Raw genomic sequence first — 16,184 nt, forward strand, 5'->3', positions numbered from 1 at the left:
CCCGTTACAACAAAGGGGAAAAAAAAAATTATTTTTTATGGCCGTGGATAAAGCTCAGGGATAGAGCACTTGCTTAGCATTGATGCCCCAGGCCCTCATTTGATCATTGCAAAAAAAGCCAAAAACAAAAAGGCTTTTGTACGTGTTTTTGCAAAATAAGATTTACAACGAGTATAAATTTTAACAGACATTTTGATGCATAGTTTGACTCTCCAAATGGTGTTAATTTATTGCATCTGGAACCTTTTCCTTAGTGTGCGTCAGGAACCCACCTCAGGTCAAAGCCTATCCAACTTTGCTCTCACTCCCTTAAATTGACAGGATGTTTCTGAAAATCGTAGATCATACATTCTTGGTGCCTCGTTCCCGTGTGGCTTCGATGTTCACTTTGAGGTAAAAACTGCGAAAGGGCTCACTGCGCTGTGAGCCTGTGAGTACCAGACCTCTTCTCCGTTCAACTACGAAGTTCGTTCCTATGTGTAGATGGGATATTCCAGAAACCCACTGCTGAGGCTTTCTTTCCAAATGGGTACCAAGTATATAAACTTTGTAGTTTTCAAACATCCAAATGGCAGTGAACACTTGGATTTATCTTTTTGAGCTTGTTTTTAAAAGGCTAAAGGCATCTAAACTAAACATCATCTCTCGTCATTTTATTATTTGTATTGTTTTTCACAGGGCTGAGACTGAACCTAAGGCTATTTCACTGAGCTACATCCCCAACGCCCTCTCCTTTTTTGAGGCAAGATCTCAGTAAGTTGCTAAATTGCCCAGGGTGGGCTTTTTTTGTCTTTTTTTTTAGGCAGGGTCTTGCTATACAGTTAAGGCTGGCCTTGTACTCTCTTTGTAGCCCATGCTGGTCTCGAACTGGCAACGATCCTCCTGCCTCAGCCTCCGGAGTGCTGGGGCTACAGGCGTGCGCCACCATACCCGGCTGCCCAGGGTGGGTCTGAATTTGGGATCCTCCCGCCTCAGCCTCCCGGAGTACTGGGATGACAGGCGTGTGCCACTGTGCCGGACTCAATTGCTTTTAGCCGCAGAACAGGAAACATGAAAAAAAATAAAAATAAAAATGAACAGGAAACATAAGGCTTCAAAGAAAGGTGATCTAATAATTCCATGGTTTCTGCTCTAGTTTAGTGTTCTTGACGCTTGGATACTCCATACCGAGAAACTGCAATAATCTGCTACTCGAAAACCAAACCGTGTTTCCCAGAATCATGCCTTTGTTCTCTGAAAGTGATACAGCAAAACACAGAAGTGCAAAGTAGGACTCACACAAATTTAAATGTGAAGAAATGTCAATTAGCAGCCGGTGACGTATGTGATCATGTGAGATGCATCATTAAATCCATCTCAGACAATGGAGTGCCTCTTCCTTGGAACTAGTGGTTCTGATCAACCCCTAGATTCTTAATCCCATGGAAATAATTTTTTTTTCCTAATTATATGGTGTAAAGTACATCCCTGTAGGATAGAGAACACTGGTGAAAAGATTTATCAAAAAGGCTTTGGATCTTTAAGAACCATCACATGTGGCAATGATTATTATTCCAGAACAGTTTCCTTGGTGACAAGAGCCGGGTGCTAGGCTTTCTCTCTTGGGCTACAGATTTGGAGTCTAACTGGAAATCTCCCAGTAACCCTGTGCAAAGCGACCAACTCCTTGGATCCTACAGGTGCACAGCAATAAACAGGAGAAGGTTTTTCCGCTGTACCAACACTGCGCATCTGAGACCAGAATCTGTTCCCAGGGATGCGCTGCCATCCTTCCCAAACCGCGCTAGATTCTTTTATTTTACCATTCAGATAGCATAGCTGATTCCCAAAGCAGAAAATGGGTGAGTATCTTCTGTTTCTTTTAAGGGACCATTGACACTGAACAGCTTTTGGAAGCTAAAAAAAGTTCTTAGAATCCCATCTCCTCTGTGCAGTTGGGTTTTTTTTATTTTTTGGTTTTTTGGGGGTTTTTTTGAGACAGGATTTTGCTATGCAGTTCAGGCTGGCCTTGACCTCACTTTGTAGCCCAGGCTGGTCTCGAACTCACAGAGATCCTCCTGCCTCAGCCTCCCAAGTGCTGGGATTATGGGCATGAGCCACCATGCCTGGCCTGTGCAGTTTAATATCTGCTACTGATATAAGTGAAGACGTGGGGCAAGGCGAATAATAAAGTTTGTTTTCTTATGTCAAGGACCCTTGACAACATCATTTCTGCTCTGGGTTGCTATTTTTCCCTACAGTGAAAGGAAGATGCCTTGTAAATTGCTCCTTAACTCAACCTGCCGGAAATAACCAAGGTCCTCTCTAGCTGGTCTGCTCTGAAACTACAGCAGATGAGTGGGAATCGGGGCCAGGCCCCGGCCTCAGGGCTGTCTTGCCTGTTGCACCCGGTTGCACATCCGGGCTGCCCACTCCGCGCGCCCACAGCCTGGTTCGAAGCTCTGTCAGCCCTTTGAGTGGCGCGTAGGAGACCGGGCTCTGCAGGCAAAAGAGGCATGCGCTGGGTTGCAGCTCTGCGGCTGCCCAACCCTCTGACCTCTGTCAGCTTGACCTCTCTGGGCTTCGGTCTCCTTCCCCTAAACTGGTGACACTTCGTCTTTGTCATGAGGGCTAAACCATGAACGGTACCTCGTGCTTAGCCTGGTGTCCACGCAAACGCTAAGTTCCCTGCAGAGAGTGGTGCAGTCAGCCCTTCCCTTCCTGACCCTTCCTCTGCCTTCCCGCGCCCTTCCTCCCCTCGCCCTGGTTCCCTGAGCTACTTGCTCCTCCTTCTACCGTGGTCGTCTTTAAATGTGCTCCTTTGGGGCCAAGGATATAGCTCAGTGGCATAAGCACTTGCCTGGCAAGCCTGAGGTCATGAGTTTGATTCCCCATATCAAAAAAAAAAAAAAAAAAAAAAAGGACTGAAATATAGATGCTTATGTAAATGTGCTTCTTGTTCTTTTATCTGTCCAGTAAACTAATACTCATCAAAACTCAGAATCCCAGCTACACAGAAGGCTGAGACAGAAGAATTGCAGATTCAAGGCCAGCCCAGGCAATTTAGCAAGGCCTGTCTCAAAGTAAAAAGGTAAAATGGACTGCAGATGGAGCGCAGTACTAGAATGGCTTTGGGTTTCATCCCCAGTACAGAAAAGAAATGTAAATGTTGTAATCCATGAATCCAGGAATTTCACATCTAGGACTGTATCCTAGGACATTGTCAGGGCAAAAAAAGGATCTATAGCCCACTGTGGTGGTATATACCTGTAATCTGAGTTCTTGGGAGGCTGAGGCAGGAGGATCTTGAGAGTTAAGAGGCCAGGCTGAGTTACATAGTGAGTTCAAGGTCAGCCTAAACTGTATAGCAAGACCTTGTCTGAAAAAAAAAATTTTTTAAAATAAAATATAGGGTTTTTTAAAAAATCTTTTTGTCTTTTTGAGACAGGGTCTCACTATACAGTTCAGGCTGGCCTTGAGCTCACTTTGTAGCCCAGGCCGGTCGCAAACTCCAAATGAGCCTCTTGCCTCAGCCTCCCAAGTCCTGGGATTACAGGTGTGTGCCACCACTCCCGGTTTAAAAAAAATATAGAAAGCTAAAAAAAAAAATTAAAAAAATAAAAAGCTAAGTGGAAGATGCATCCATTTGTCTGAGAGAGATTTGTGTTATGTGTGGATTTTTCGTTGTTACTATTTGGGGGGATTTTGGGAGGGGGTCTTGCTACCCAGTCCAGGCTGGCCTTGAACTCACTATGTACTTCAGGCTGGCCTTGAATGGAGGATCCTCCCAGTTCAGCCTCCAGAGTAAGTGCTGGGATTACAGGCGTGCACCACCACGCCCCACTTGTTTTGTTTTTAAAAATTCACATTGTCCAGCTGGACGTGGTGGCACACACCTGTAATCCCAGCACTCGGGAGGCTGAGGTAGGAGGATCCTTGTGAGTTCAAGACCAGCCTAGGCTACAAAATGCACTCAAGGCCAGCCTGAACTGCACAGCGAGACCCTGTCTCAAAAATGCAAAAAAAAAAAAAAAAATAAAAATGTACAGTGTCCAGGGGCTGGGGATATAGCTCAGTGGCTCAAGCACTTGCCTGGCAAGCGAAAGGTCATGTGTTCAATTTCCAGTACCAAAAAAAAGAACAAAAATTCACAGTGTCCACAATGCCCCACACCCTGCTTGACTTTGTACTTCCAGCTCCCTCTCCAGTGTCCCTAACTTCTCTGCCACCTTCATCTCCTTGGAGAGCAGCTCATCAGAATCACTCAGTTCCCACTCCCGACCCAGCTAGGATTCCCTTACTGCACCAGGTCTTTTTTGGGAGGAGAGGGGGCGTTGGTGTGTTGAGACAAGGTCTCACTGTGTAACCCAGGCTGGCCTCAAACTCACGGCTATCCTCCATGTCGCCAGCGGTACTTGGGACATGTATGAAAAAATATTGCTTGTTTATCTCAAATTCAAATTTAAGAGGGCAACTTATGTTTCCATTCGCTCATCTAGCTCTTGTACTTTGAGGGCGAACCCAAAGGCACACTTAATTAGGTTTCTCCGCTGGCATTAAAGTAGCAAATACCACAAAGCTTCCAGCTCCCCGGCCGCACCGAGATGATGAGCTCAGCACAGATTTTTTTATAGGGTTGCCTCTCAGTACAGCAGCCACATTTTGAGCACTATTAACTTGTTCGTTCATCCATTCATGCAGCAATTATTTTCTGAGGGCCTGCTCTATGCCAGGCATAAATTCGGGGAGATCAGGACAAACCAACTAAAAATCCTTGTCCTTGAACACGCCTTGTTTTTGCCAGGTGGTCTAACTGTAAAATAACAATTGCCGTAAAAGGCTGGCGTGGAGGAGCAGGGCTGTGATCCTAGCACTGGGGAGACTGAGGCAGGAGGCCCTCTCAAATTCAAGCCCATCCTGGGCAACTTAGCAAGAACCTGACTCAAAATAAAAAAATCAAAAGGACTGGAGATATACCTCGATGAAAGATCCTGGTTTGGATCCCCAGTACTGGAACAAAAAAAAACCCTAAAAATTATCTAGAATTCATATTTGCCGTTATGTTTCTTCCGGTAGTAGTACCTAAAGGCTGACTTCCCAAACTCTGTCTTCCTACATTCAGATCCATAAAATTTTTAGATGATTTTATGAAGAACGCAATTTATCATCTCTATTACACAGACAACCGGTATCTCCCAACTCTGCTTGCTAAAATTTTTAACCCATATTTATTTATTTTTGTCTTTTTGAGACAGGGTCTCGCTATGCAGGTTTTTTTTTTTTCTTTTCTTCTTTTTTTTTTTGTTTTTGTTTTTGTTTTTTCCGGTACCAGGAATCGAACTCACGACCTTGCGCTTGCCAGGCAGGCTGCTGAGCTAAATCCCCAGCCCCGGTATGCAGTTCTGACTGGCCTTGAGCTCACTTTGTAGCCCAGGCTGGTCTCGAACTCGCAACGATCCTCCTGCCTCAGCTTCCCTAGTGCTGGGATTACAGGCGTGTGCCACCAAGCCCGGCCCTAACCCATATTTAAACATTTTACTTTTTTCACAAACCCTGCCCAGGACTCTTCCCGTGCAAGGCTGCGCAGTCCCTATCCTGCCGGCCGAGCAGAGGGAAAGCGGGGTGGACTTGCCCCACCTGGGCACCTGCCGGCGTGGCTCAGCAGTGACAGAGGAACGCCGAGGCCAAGCAGTGCAGGCCGCAGCTGCACGTGTTTCTGTTTCAAAGGCTCGGGTCCATGCCCCTAACTCACATGCCCCGGGGCTCAGAGCGGGTGACACTTACGCAGGACACACTCCTGTAGCACTACTTCACTTTCCCTGTGGTCGCAGGAAAGTAAGATAAGGCGGTGCTTCTTTAACCTCCAGCTTCGAAGGTCATAAACGGGACACCAGCCTAGGTGTCCCAGCTCCTGCAAAGCTGCTGCTCAGAATTTGCACTAGGGGAAGAAAAGACGTGGGGAAGGCTTTCCGGCAGGGTTGTGCTGTGGCCGGGAACGCTGGGAACCGCTGCACGGGGGACCTCCGCCCTCGCTGTTCCCTGGGGCTCCATCCTGACCCTAAGGCCCTGCACTGCAGCAAAAGACCTGCGCCCGCGGACCGAGGCACCCGGGTGTGCAAAGGCCGATCCTGCCCCTTTGGGAATGGACCGAAGTGTGTGCACAGCTTTACTCGAGGAAGCCTAATCTATATATATTTTTTCAAGGATGCCTTCAGGAAACACAGCTCGGCGAGATTCATCTCAGAGCCACAGACTGCATCGGCGCATAACCTGCACGCTCACTGCAGACACCGCGACCAGCGCCAGCGTGGTGTTTATCTCTGCTTTGCAGAATGGCAGCAGTAGACTACCGCTGAACTTGGAAATCACAGTAACTCCTCACTTGCAGAAAATTTCTTTGACGACTACGTAGCGCGCGGGGGACGGGGGTGTCTCACAGATTTATTCTACTTTAAGAACTGACCTAGGAGGAGAAGATAAGTTTTCTGATCCTGCTTTCTTAAATAAATGTGGCCTGCATTACCGTTTCCTGGTAATTTTTAGGATGCTATAATTGATCAATCCATCTGTCATAGAGGAATTTTGTTAGCTTCAGAATCCACTCTTTTTAAAACCTGCTGGATAGTGTGATTTTATTCAGGAACTTCTTTCTTTTGTCCCCTCCCTGTGTCTCCTAACTCTGCGCCAGAGCCGGTGCTGGGGGCGGGTACGTCCCCCCTTTAACTTGTTTTGTTTTTCTTTTTTGAGAAATCCTATTTTCCCACATTTGCCTAGTTACAGACGAGACCTGCGAACTGACTTCAAACTGATTTTATTTCCCCTAGAAAGATAAAATGTGGAGTCTAGTTTACATGTGCTGGGCGCAGGAGGCGCAAGCAAAGGCCACCAGCTTTGGGCAGGAAACGTGGGGCGCCTTTAAGAGGAACCCGCGGTAATTTTCCACTGCCCGCCTCAGCCGGGCCGACGCGGCAGGGGGCGGGGGCGGAGTGCGACTGCGCAGCTTGGCCCGCGCCTCCGTTGCCTGGATACCACCGCCCCCGCCCTCCCTGCCTGGAGTCCTTCTGTTTCTAAGATGGCGTCGGTACTCTATTTTTAGGGCGCCAGGAACAAAGCGCGTCGCGCACCCTTGAGCTTAGCAGAAAGCAGTTGTGTGGCTGGCTTTAAGTGTGTTCACTGTCAGTATTTACTCATCTTACAGCCTTACAAAGGTCCATTCAGCGAGATGTTCTGGAGAGCACTCGGGAGGGCCGCAGCTGGCAGAGCCGAGGTCTCCTACCTCCGCTCAGGGCTGCAGGGTGGGTGCTAATTTCGTGGTCCTTCGGTAAGAGTTCTGGTTTCCCCGGTTAAGCCTGCTCCAAGAGAAGTCTTGGGATCTAAACTGGGCTGTGATATTTATGAAAGCCGTGTGATCGCACGGAGTTCGGTTAGGGTAATGCTGCCCCTCGCTCCGTTCACCCCTCTGCTGTGTGGTGCTGGGCGTGAACCCAGGACTTTTGCCACGGGCCCTGGCCCTGTACGATCTCCTTTTTAAAATGCTGGTTTTATTTTTTCTTTCCCTTGAAAATTTGGTTTATACCCAGTTACGATCTTATGGTACTACATTACAGTCAATAAAAACCCGGGCTTGGGGGCGTATACCGGTAATACTCGAGACCGATGTGGCAGGAGGATCGCAAATTCGAGCCCAGTCTGGGCAATTTAGCAACTTAGTAAGAGCCTATCTCAAGATTTTTAAAAAAAATTTTTAAAGGGCTTGGGCTGTAGCTCTCAATGCTAAAAACTCCGACTACAATCCATATTACAAATATATATATAATTATAAATTCCTTTAAGGACAGGAACTTTGTTTTCATTTTTTGTACCTGCAGAAATATTTCTGTTTGTAGGAAAACCCCAAGTAAAAATCGGGGCGTGGTGGCGCACGTCTGTAATACCAGCACTCAGGAGGCTGAGGCAGGAGGATCGTTGCGAGTTCGAGACCAGCCTGGGCTACAAAGTGAGGTCAAGGCCAGCCTGAACTGCATAGCGAGACCCTGTCTCAAAAAAACAAAAAAAAAAAAAAAAAAAAAAAAAAAAATTTAAAAAAAAAAGAAAACCCTAAGTAAGGTTGCTAAATAGGACTAATTAAGATCTAGGGGCTGGGGATTTAGCTCAGTGGCACAGCGCCTGCCTGGCAAGCGAGAGGTCGTGAGTTCGAGTCCCGGTACCGGAAAAAAGAAAAACCAAAAAAAAAAAAAAAATCTATTTAAGAGCCTGTAAACACTGTGTTTTAAGGTAGAGGACCACTTTGTCATCGTGTTTCAAATAGAGAAACTAGGGCAGCAGGAGCTTTTACTGCTAAAGTGCAGCTGTGAGCTGGGAAACGCTGGGCCCGCCCTGCAGAGCGCGGGCAGGGACGGAGGAGCCCGCCCTGGGCCTCTCGGCGGCGGGGCAGGAATCCTGCAGTCTCCCGCTTAGCCCCACAGGGAAGGTGTGACATCCTCTCTCGCTGCGCCCTGCCCGATCTGCACGTAGACGTTTGTTTGGAACCGGCTTTGCACGTTTGTGTTGGGTGCTGGCGGTCAGCTTATTTAGATGCTAACCTCCAAGTAGAGACACAAACCTAGCCAACGTAAGTCCATAAAAACAATTTCTTTTTAAAAAAAAATTTTCTTGCCAAGCCGATATACCTCTCTATAAGGAAAAAAAAATAGTTTCGTTATTGAATAAACATTAACCCCAAATGCGAAGCATGCCCAGGCAGTCATAAAAGACTGAAAGAAGTTTCCTTGTTTTTGCATATCGAGGCAGACACACCCATTACGGTAGGCACTTCAAGGTAAACAGGACGGGACAGCACCCTTAGTCCCCACAGCTCATCCAGAATTCACTCAGTAACGAGTAGCTGGTAATATCAGCTAATTAGCTTTATCCAAAGAGAAGAGGAGGGGGAAGCAAAGAAAAAATTACAGTTTTGCTGTTGTTTTTGCGGCACACTACTGGGGAATTAACCCAAGGTCTTAGTAGCTACACCCACAGCCCTTTGTGTTCTTATTTTGAAACAGGATCTTGCAAAATCGCTAAATTGCATAGGCTGGCTTCAAATTTGTGGCCCTCCTGCCTCAGCCTCCCAGCGCACTGGGACTACAGGGAGTGTGCTTCCACGCCCAGCTAAATAAATATTTGTACAACCGAAGTCAGGTTTGTAACTTGGGGAACGTCACCTCTGACAGAGTTAGGCTCCTGGCCTGGCACAGAAACTGGGAAATAGGGATGCTACCTTCTGTGTTGATTACATTTCAAAGAGAAATTTCCCAGGAGTTTGACAAAGACACCCCCAGGTTGTAAAAAGCTGGCCTGAGGCCTCTTTAAGTTTTAAATAGACTTCCATACTTCTCAAAGGGGTACAGAATGAATTTATCCGTATAGACTGTCTACAGTCAGGCCACGTATGGTGGTTCATGCCTGTAATCCCAGCTCTCTGGAGTCGGAGGCAGGAGGATTGCCTCAAATTCAAAGCCAGCCTGGGCTACATAGTGAGTTCAAACCAGCCCGAACTACACAGCAAGACCGTGTCTCAAAAAAGAAAGATTGTCAACCTCCTGTAATCCCAGCACCAGACAGAGGCAGAGGATCACTACAAGTATGAGGTTAGCCTGGGCTATACAGTGAGACCATGTCTCAAAAAGAAAGAAAAAGAAAAAACAAGTTGTCTAAAGTAACTGTTGAAATGAAGGGAGTAAAGGCGCCCTCCTTTCTGTACTAGAGTTATTAGATTTGTATTTATCCTAACACAGCATGTACACAGCAGCTTTTCCACATTCAGATTTTCACCTCAATGGCCCACCCTTTCACAGAAGCAATAGTCAAATATTAAGGAGCCAGGAAAAATATATAACCAAAACTAACTGTTAAATTCTCTCTTCTAATTCAAATTCTTGGGGGTTTTCTGTTTTTTTTTTTTGTTGTTGTTTGTTTGTTTGTTTGTTTTGGTACTGGGAATTGAACTCAGGACTTTGCACTTGCCAGGCAGGTGCTTGTGCCACTGGGCTATATCCCCCGGCCCTTTTCATTCAAATTCTTGCTTCCTGGTTTCTTTGAAATTAAACCTAATTTCCAGCAGATGTGGTAGTGAATTTGCATGCTGCACTGGACCAGAGAATGCGTCCGGGAAATGACACACAGTGGCTCTGATGTTCATCTGAGTGTGGGCTTCACTCAGCCTGGGGGGGGGGGGCTGGCAAGAGGACTCCTTCCCCCACCCACCTTCTGAGCTCTGGATGCATTTGATTTTTGCATCCAACTTTAGCTCCCCACCCGCTTATTGAGTATCCAACCCAGGGTCCTCGCACTAAGCCCAGTCCCTTTTTTTTTTTAGTTTTGGGTTTTTTTTGCTTGTTTGTTTCTTTGTTTTTAGATAGGGCTCAATATGTAGGGCTTTCTGTGTAGCCCAGGCTGCCCTCGAACTTGCAGTGATCTTCCTGCCTCAGCCTCCCAAGGGCTGGGATTATAGGTATGCACCACCATGACCCACTGGACCTTAGCTTGCTGCTTGTGGCTCCATGCCTTAGTCTGTGCCTGCTTGACTCAAGGAGCAAAACAGCTCAGCTTGCCTCTCCCTCTGGAAACTTCCCTGAGCCTGGCCCTGCCCATCCGCCTGCAGTTGAGTTGGTCTTTCCTGCGCTCCCAGGCAGGGTGGTAATTTCCTGTTATAGCACACATGTAGTTACGTGTGTGCAGTCAGCTTTAATTTTCTGGTCCATAAACTTCCTATTTCATATTCAAAGATCTTATTTTTCATCTTCCTATCGCACCTCACAGCAGGTGTCTGTGTAGAGCCAAGCTCTCAAACTGGTGATCCTGAACACGTGGCCCAGGTGCCAGCTACCAAGATGTGGCTGTCACTGTCAGGGGACATAAGCTTTCACTTGGCCGAAGCCCCTGCCATTCTCCATTGGGGCTGTGTGATTTTTTTGTTTGTTTGTTTGTTTGTTTGCTTTTTTGAGACAGGGTCTCACTATGCAGTTCAGGCTGGGCTTGAGCTCACTTTGTAGCCCAGGCTGCCCTCGAACTTGCAGTGATCTTCCTGCCTCAGCCTCCCCAGTGCTGGGACTACAGGTGTGCGCCACCACACCCATCTGTGTGATTTTTTATTTGTCCTAAGTCTGTAGCGATATTTTTCTTGGAAGCCAGACTTGGTGACACACACCTGTAATCCCAGCACTCAGGAGGTTGAGGCAGAAGGATTGCCCCATTTAAGGGCACACTGAGCAATGACCCAGCACGATGGACCCTTTTTTTTGTGACAGGGTCTCACTAAGTCACTAAATTGCTCAGACTGTGCTTGAACTTGCGATCCTCCTGTCTCAGCCTAGGTTACAGTGTGTTACCATGCCTGGCTTCCATTTTTCTTGACTCTGCCTGCTTTGCCTGTCAACATTATCTACAAAGTCCCTTCTGGATACGTGAGAGTTTGACCCTACCGGAAATATTCCGAAACCGATCTAGGAAGGGGGATGGGTAGGAGAGGGGGCGGAAGGGAGCCCAGCACATGGTTAGAGTTGCAGAGCCTTATACTTAAACAGACTTCGCTGAATGACCATCCTCAATTGCACCCTGAACATCTTTTCCAGTATTTGCTGCATTTTGGTTGGCTGCGCGCACAATACTGAGACTCCTGCAGCCGCCACAGGAGTCTCAGTTCCCACGGGCGCCCTCCGTCCTTCACAGCACGCGCACAGCGGAGGCTCCGCGCGCCGGGAACCGAGCCTCCGGGAGCCTCACCCGCGGCACCTGCGTCTGACGACGCTGTCTGCTGCGAGAAAGCGGAACTGTCTTTCAGGACTGACATTCGAGAGAAGGTTGTCAGGCCCACTGCTCCCACCGTGCGAGTGCCGAGATGAGTGAATAAACACGCGCTTTCCCCCTGAAACACCCCGAGATCGGTAAATACCGGCGCGCTCGCCCCGAGTACAACACTGACGTTCTGTCTCGCACGAAACGGACGGAGACTGGCAAACCACGCTGCAGACATCATCACGCCGTCGCTGTTCGTAATTCCAGAGAGTTGTTGCAGAAAGCTCTCGTTTTCAAGAAAGAACGTTAAGTTCTTTTTCCTCCCCGGCTCCTGGAGCCTAGATTTACACTGTTTGAACAAGAATTTTGTGTGGTTTAGCAGCATCGAGGCTCTTTCTGAACATCGGTGTGTTCTCAGCCCCTGAGTGCCTTTGCTGCCTGCGACATAACGGGGACCGCAGGCAAGGTGTCCCTGTGCCTCGCACACGCAGGGACATCAGCAGATAAAACTCAAGGCCCGTATCCCCTTCTCCTCGCCCGGGGTCTGAAAGTCGCTCGATTGTTTTGCCTGGCCGTGTTAGTTCTTTCCGACCCCGCAGAACTATTAGGGCTAGGATAGGGGTAGTTCGATTAGGAAAAAAACCTTAGCGATGGTCCCGGCATACTTCGCCCTTTATAACTAACCACCAGCTTTCGTTTCAGGGCCTGTTACAATTGCAGGACAAACAACTTGAGTTTGCCCTCAAGGGCAAACGACTTTTATTTATTACACTGGTGGCCACATTATTCTAGGTAGTCGGGGAAAAAAAAAAATCAGCCGTGCACACTGCCTTTACTGGCGACAGCAGGATGCGCTTGTCACCCACTAGAAAGGACTTAGACCCTTGAGGACCGCGATCCAATGAACGGACCCAGTAGGAAGGCACGGAAAGCGGTGTACTAAGCGGTGTGCTAACACGGGCCCAGCAAAAGCCCGACAGTTTAATCCGGGCCTCTGCTGGGAGCTAGAGACCCTGCTGCCCGCAGCAAGGCTGGGCTCCCCCTGCGGCTCCGCACCATCCTCCAGACATTTCAGCCAACGCGCCAGACTGCAAGGCCCGCACGGCTCCGAACAGCGAAGCCGGCTCTTTGGCAAACACACGTCTTGATTGTGAAGCAAAGGCGGCTCGCGCCGAGCGCTCCCGAGCCCTGGGCACTGCCACTCCCGCAAGCGCGCTGCGTCCCTGCGTCCTGTCCGCAGGAAGCCAGCCGTGCGGGTCCCTGCGGGTCTTCCTGAGCTTCCAAAGGCGAAGGCAAATATTTTGATCCCTGACTTTACTGGCAGGATACTGACGATCCAAGAAATCTACGCAGCTTGCTAAATTACAGTGCAGACTCCAAGTGATTTTGTGATGTTGTTTCTTTCTAGTTCAGAATCTGCATGGGTGTCCATGCACGGGACAGAGGAGACCTGTACATCAGAGGAACCCGGTCAGCGCCGAGCCAGCCGCTGGCACTGCACAGCCGATCGATATCGATTCCGATAAAGGCCTCTGCTACCATTTTATTAAGCGCCCTACTTAATCTCCATGTCCTGCGTCCACTCTCTTAATATCCACCGTCCTTGTACCTTTTCAAAGTCAGAGTGACGTGGAGTCTGTTCAGGGCTCTTCCTCAGTTTTGATGAGGGCAGCCCTCCGTGGCGCGCGGACCTCTCAGACCCGAGTTAGAACCCGAGCCTACACCGGGATTTCCCGGTTATCTTTTTCTCCCCAGTTTCCTTTCTGAATAGTTTAAACATTTAAAAATGTAGGTCAATCAAAAGAAACTGAAAAAAAATAATCAAGCGTTGCAAGCGTTTTGTGTACAACACCCTTGCAGAAGGGTAGTAAAATGTCTTTGGAGTGCGGCTTTCAAACTATTGGACTTCGATGTGCTTAAATGAGGGGAAAACACACACACACACACACACACACACACACACACACACACACGCGCACAGTCCAGTCCATCGTCCCAGGAGCACACGGGAGGCTGCCGCATGGGCAGACGTGCGCCAAGGCTTTAGAGATAGGCCTATGACTGAACACTTGAATGCACACCTTGTAGTTAGCTATGGGGAAATTACCAATCAGAAATGTCATTTACACAAACCCTGGGTTTGCAGGTAAAATAAGCAGGCCGGAGCGCAGCCAGGCCTCGCTGGGCCTCAGAGGTCGAAACCAACGTTGCTGCATTGCCTGGCCCCGTGACACCAGCCATCAATAAAACAGGCCCGGCTTTGGGTCGCTTTCTGTTTGTAGACAGTAAATTTAAATCCTTTGTCCCCGCAGGGCAACTCAAAGCCAGTAACCTTGGCTACCGGTGCCGCGGAAGAAACACACTCTCGGGTTTCCCGCTTCTATATTCAGTTTTAGAAAACTGCTGCTGGAGGGGGTGGGGTCTATTTTGCCTGGGTTATGGACACCACGAGGCCCTGCTCCGCCCGCGCGCCGGGTAAACAATGAGTCATTCACGCCGCAGGCCAGGTGGTGCCTGAATTCCAGACCCGGGGGGAAGCGTTAACCCCTGCGAGCCTCCTGCAGCCCGCGGGGAAGGAACAGAGCTGGGGACCAAAGTCCCAGGGGCCTCCGAGCTGCTTGTCCCCGCGGGATTGGCTCAGGAGAGGGGAGGAGAAATGCACACACTTCCCAGGATATATTTAGTCCAAGCACAGAGCTTTGTCCTGATGTTTAAGAGCTTTTCTTAGCTCCGCAAGGCTGGAAAACTTTAGCCACGTACTGTGCTCTTTCACCCCCTCCACCATCCCCCGTAGATTTTCTCCTACTTACGCTGAAAGTTGAGGACATTCTAGGTATGTCGTTGCCTAAGAGGAAGCCGATAACCTGCGTGCAGGGCAGACATAAAAATGTAAAAGCACAAGGCTCTGTTGGGAAATGCACCTTAAGAAATGCAGATGGATCTTTTCCTAACCGCCCCCCCCCCAGAAGCTCACATTCCTGACGTTAATTTTCTGTGGCGTCCGGGTCCGACTAGAAGCTGGGTATTTTGAAACATCTTTACTGCAGCTAATTTATGGAGTTAAAAACATCATTAAGTTTTACGAGCTGACAGAACCCTGTTTCACTGGAGTTGATTCACGTTTTCCAGTCATGGAAGAATTACTTCTGCACTGCCGGCCCAGCTCCTCCGCGTCGCTGCACCGCGGCACGGCTGAAGTGGGGCTGCGGCACCTTAGGGCCCCTCGTCCAGTATGAACTAGCAGTGCAGGAACTTCCTTCCCTACTGAGGCTTGAACTCAAGACCTTCCCGCTGACCCGCATCCCAAGCCCTTTCCTTCTTTCAATCCTGCCCCACCCGCTTCTTTCTTTTGAAACAAGTCCTGCAAAGTGTCCGCTGGGCTGAAATTTTCCGCCCTCCTGCCTCAGGCTCCCAGAGCGGTGGGATTGCACACACGCATCGCCACCCCTGGCTAATGCAGAAACTTTTTTTTTTTTTAACATGAAAATCCCGTTTGCGATGATGAACCCGGGGAGGAAACCACAGCTGGAAGCAGGGCTGTGTTGCATAGGAGTCTCCAGACAAACAGAACCTATAGGATGTATATATTTTATAAAGATAGCTTTGAATTGTGTTTACGGAAGCTAACAAGTGTGGCATCTGCCAGTGGGCTAGCAGGCTGGGGACCCGGGAGAGAGCCAGTGTTGTGGCTCAGGTCCAAAGGACTGCACTCAAGAGGCTGAGGCAGGAAGACTGCTGTGAGTTTCAACCCACCCTGAACTACATTGTGAGATCCTGTCTCAAAAAAAAAAAAGGGTAAGAGGGACATCTGCTAGCAGAATTCCCACATGTCCCTCTGGTCTGGGGTTGGGGGAAGAGGGAGGAGTCTTGTTCTACTCAGGCCTTCACTGATTGGACAAAGCCAGTCACCTTATAGAGGTGATGGGCTTTACTCAAAGTTCACTCATGTTTTAAATTTTTATTTTTATTAGTACATATTTGCCGTACATAATGATCACAACACCAGGGAGATAGCTCAGTGGCACAGCACCTGCCTGGCAAGTGCAAGGTTTGATTCCCAATACCAAAAAAAAAAAAAAAAAGATGAAAGAAATAGCCCCGCATGGTGGTGCACTCCTATAATCCCAGCACTCAGGAAGCTGAGGCAGGAGGATTGTTGGGAGTTCAAGACCAGCCTGGGCTGCAAAGTGAGCTCAAGACCAGCCTGAACTGCATAGTGAGACACTGTCTCAAAAAGAAAAAAAAAAAAAAACAAAAAAAAGTAACTTCAAAGAGATGGACTTAAAAGATATCTATGGAATATTCAACCTAACTACAACAGAATACATATTCTTCCTCAGCAGCAAATAACAAGAAAAGACTCCCCCAAAATAAAAGAATCAAAAAATGAGCATTTGAAATGAGTACTCTATGATGAATCTGATCATTAT

The 16,184-nt window shown here is 48.3% G+C and overlaps 1 long non-coding RNA gene across 1 annotated transcript; it reads left to right on the forward strand.

Annotated features, from left to right (window-relative positions):
- The first annotated feature begins 954 nt into the window (after nucleotides 1-954).
- Nucleotides 955-6,502, forward strand: LOC102018090. The gene is made up of 3 exons (XR_260400.1): nucleotides 955-1,841; nucleotides 2,956-3,070; nucleotides 6,184-6,502. It is a non-coding gene; the product is annotated as an uncharacterized LOC102018090 (long non-coding RNA).
- Nucleotides 6,503-16,184: the final 9,682 nt, after the last annotated feature.

This window comes from Chinchilla lanigera, unplaced genomic scaffold (assembly GCF_000276665.1).
Source record: "Chinchilla lanigera isolate Chin_1 unplaced genomic scaffold, ChiLan1.0 scaffold00015, whole genome shotgun sequence".
NCBI classification, from domain to species: Eukaryota; Metazoa; Chordata; class Mammalia; order Rodentia; family Chinchillidae; genus Chinchilla; species Chinchilla lanigera.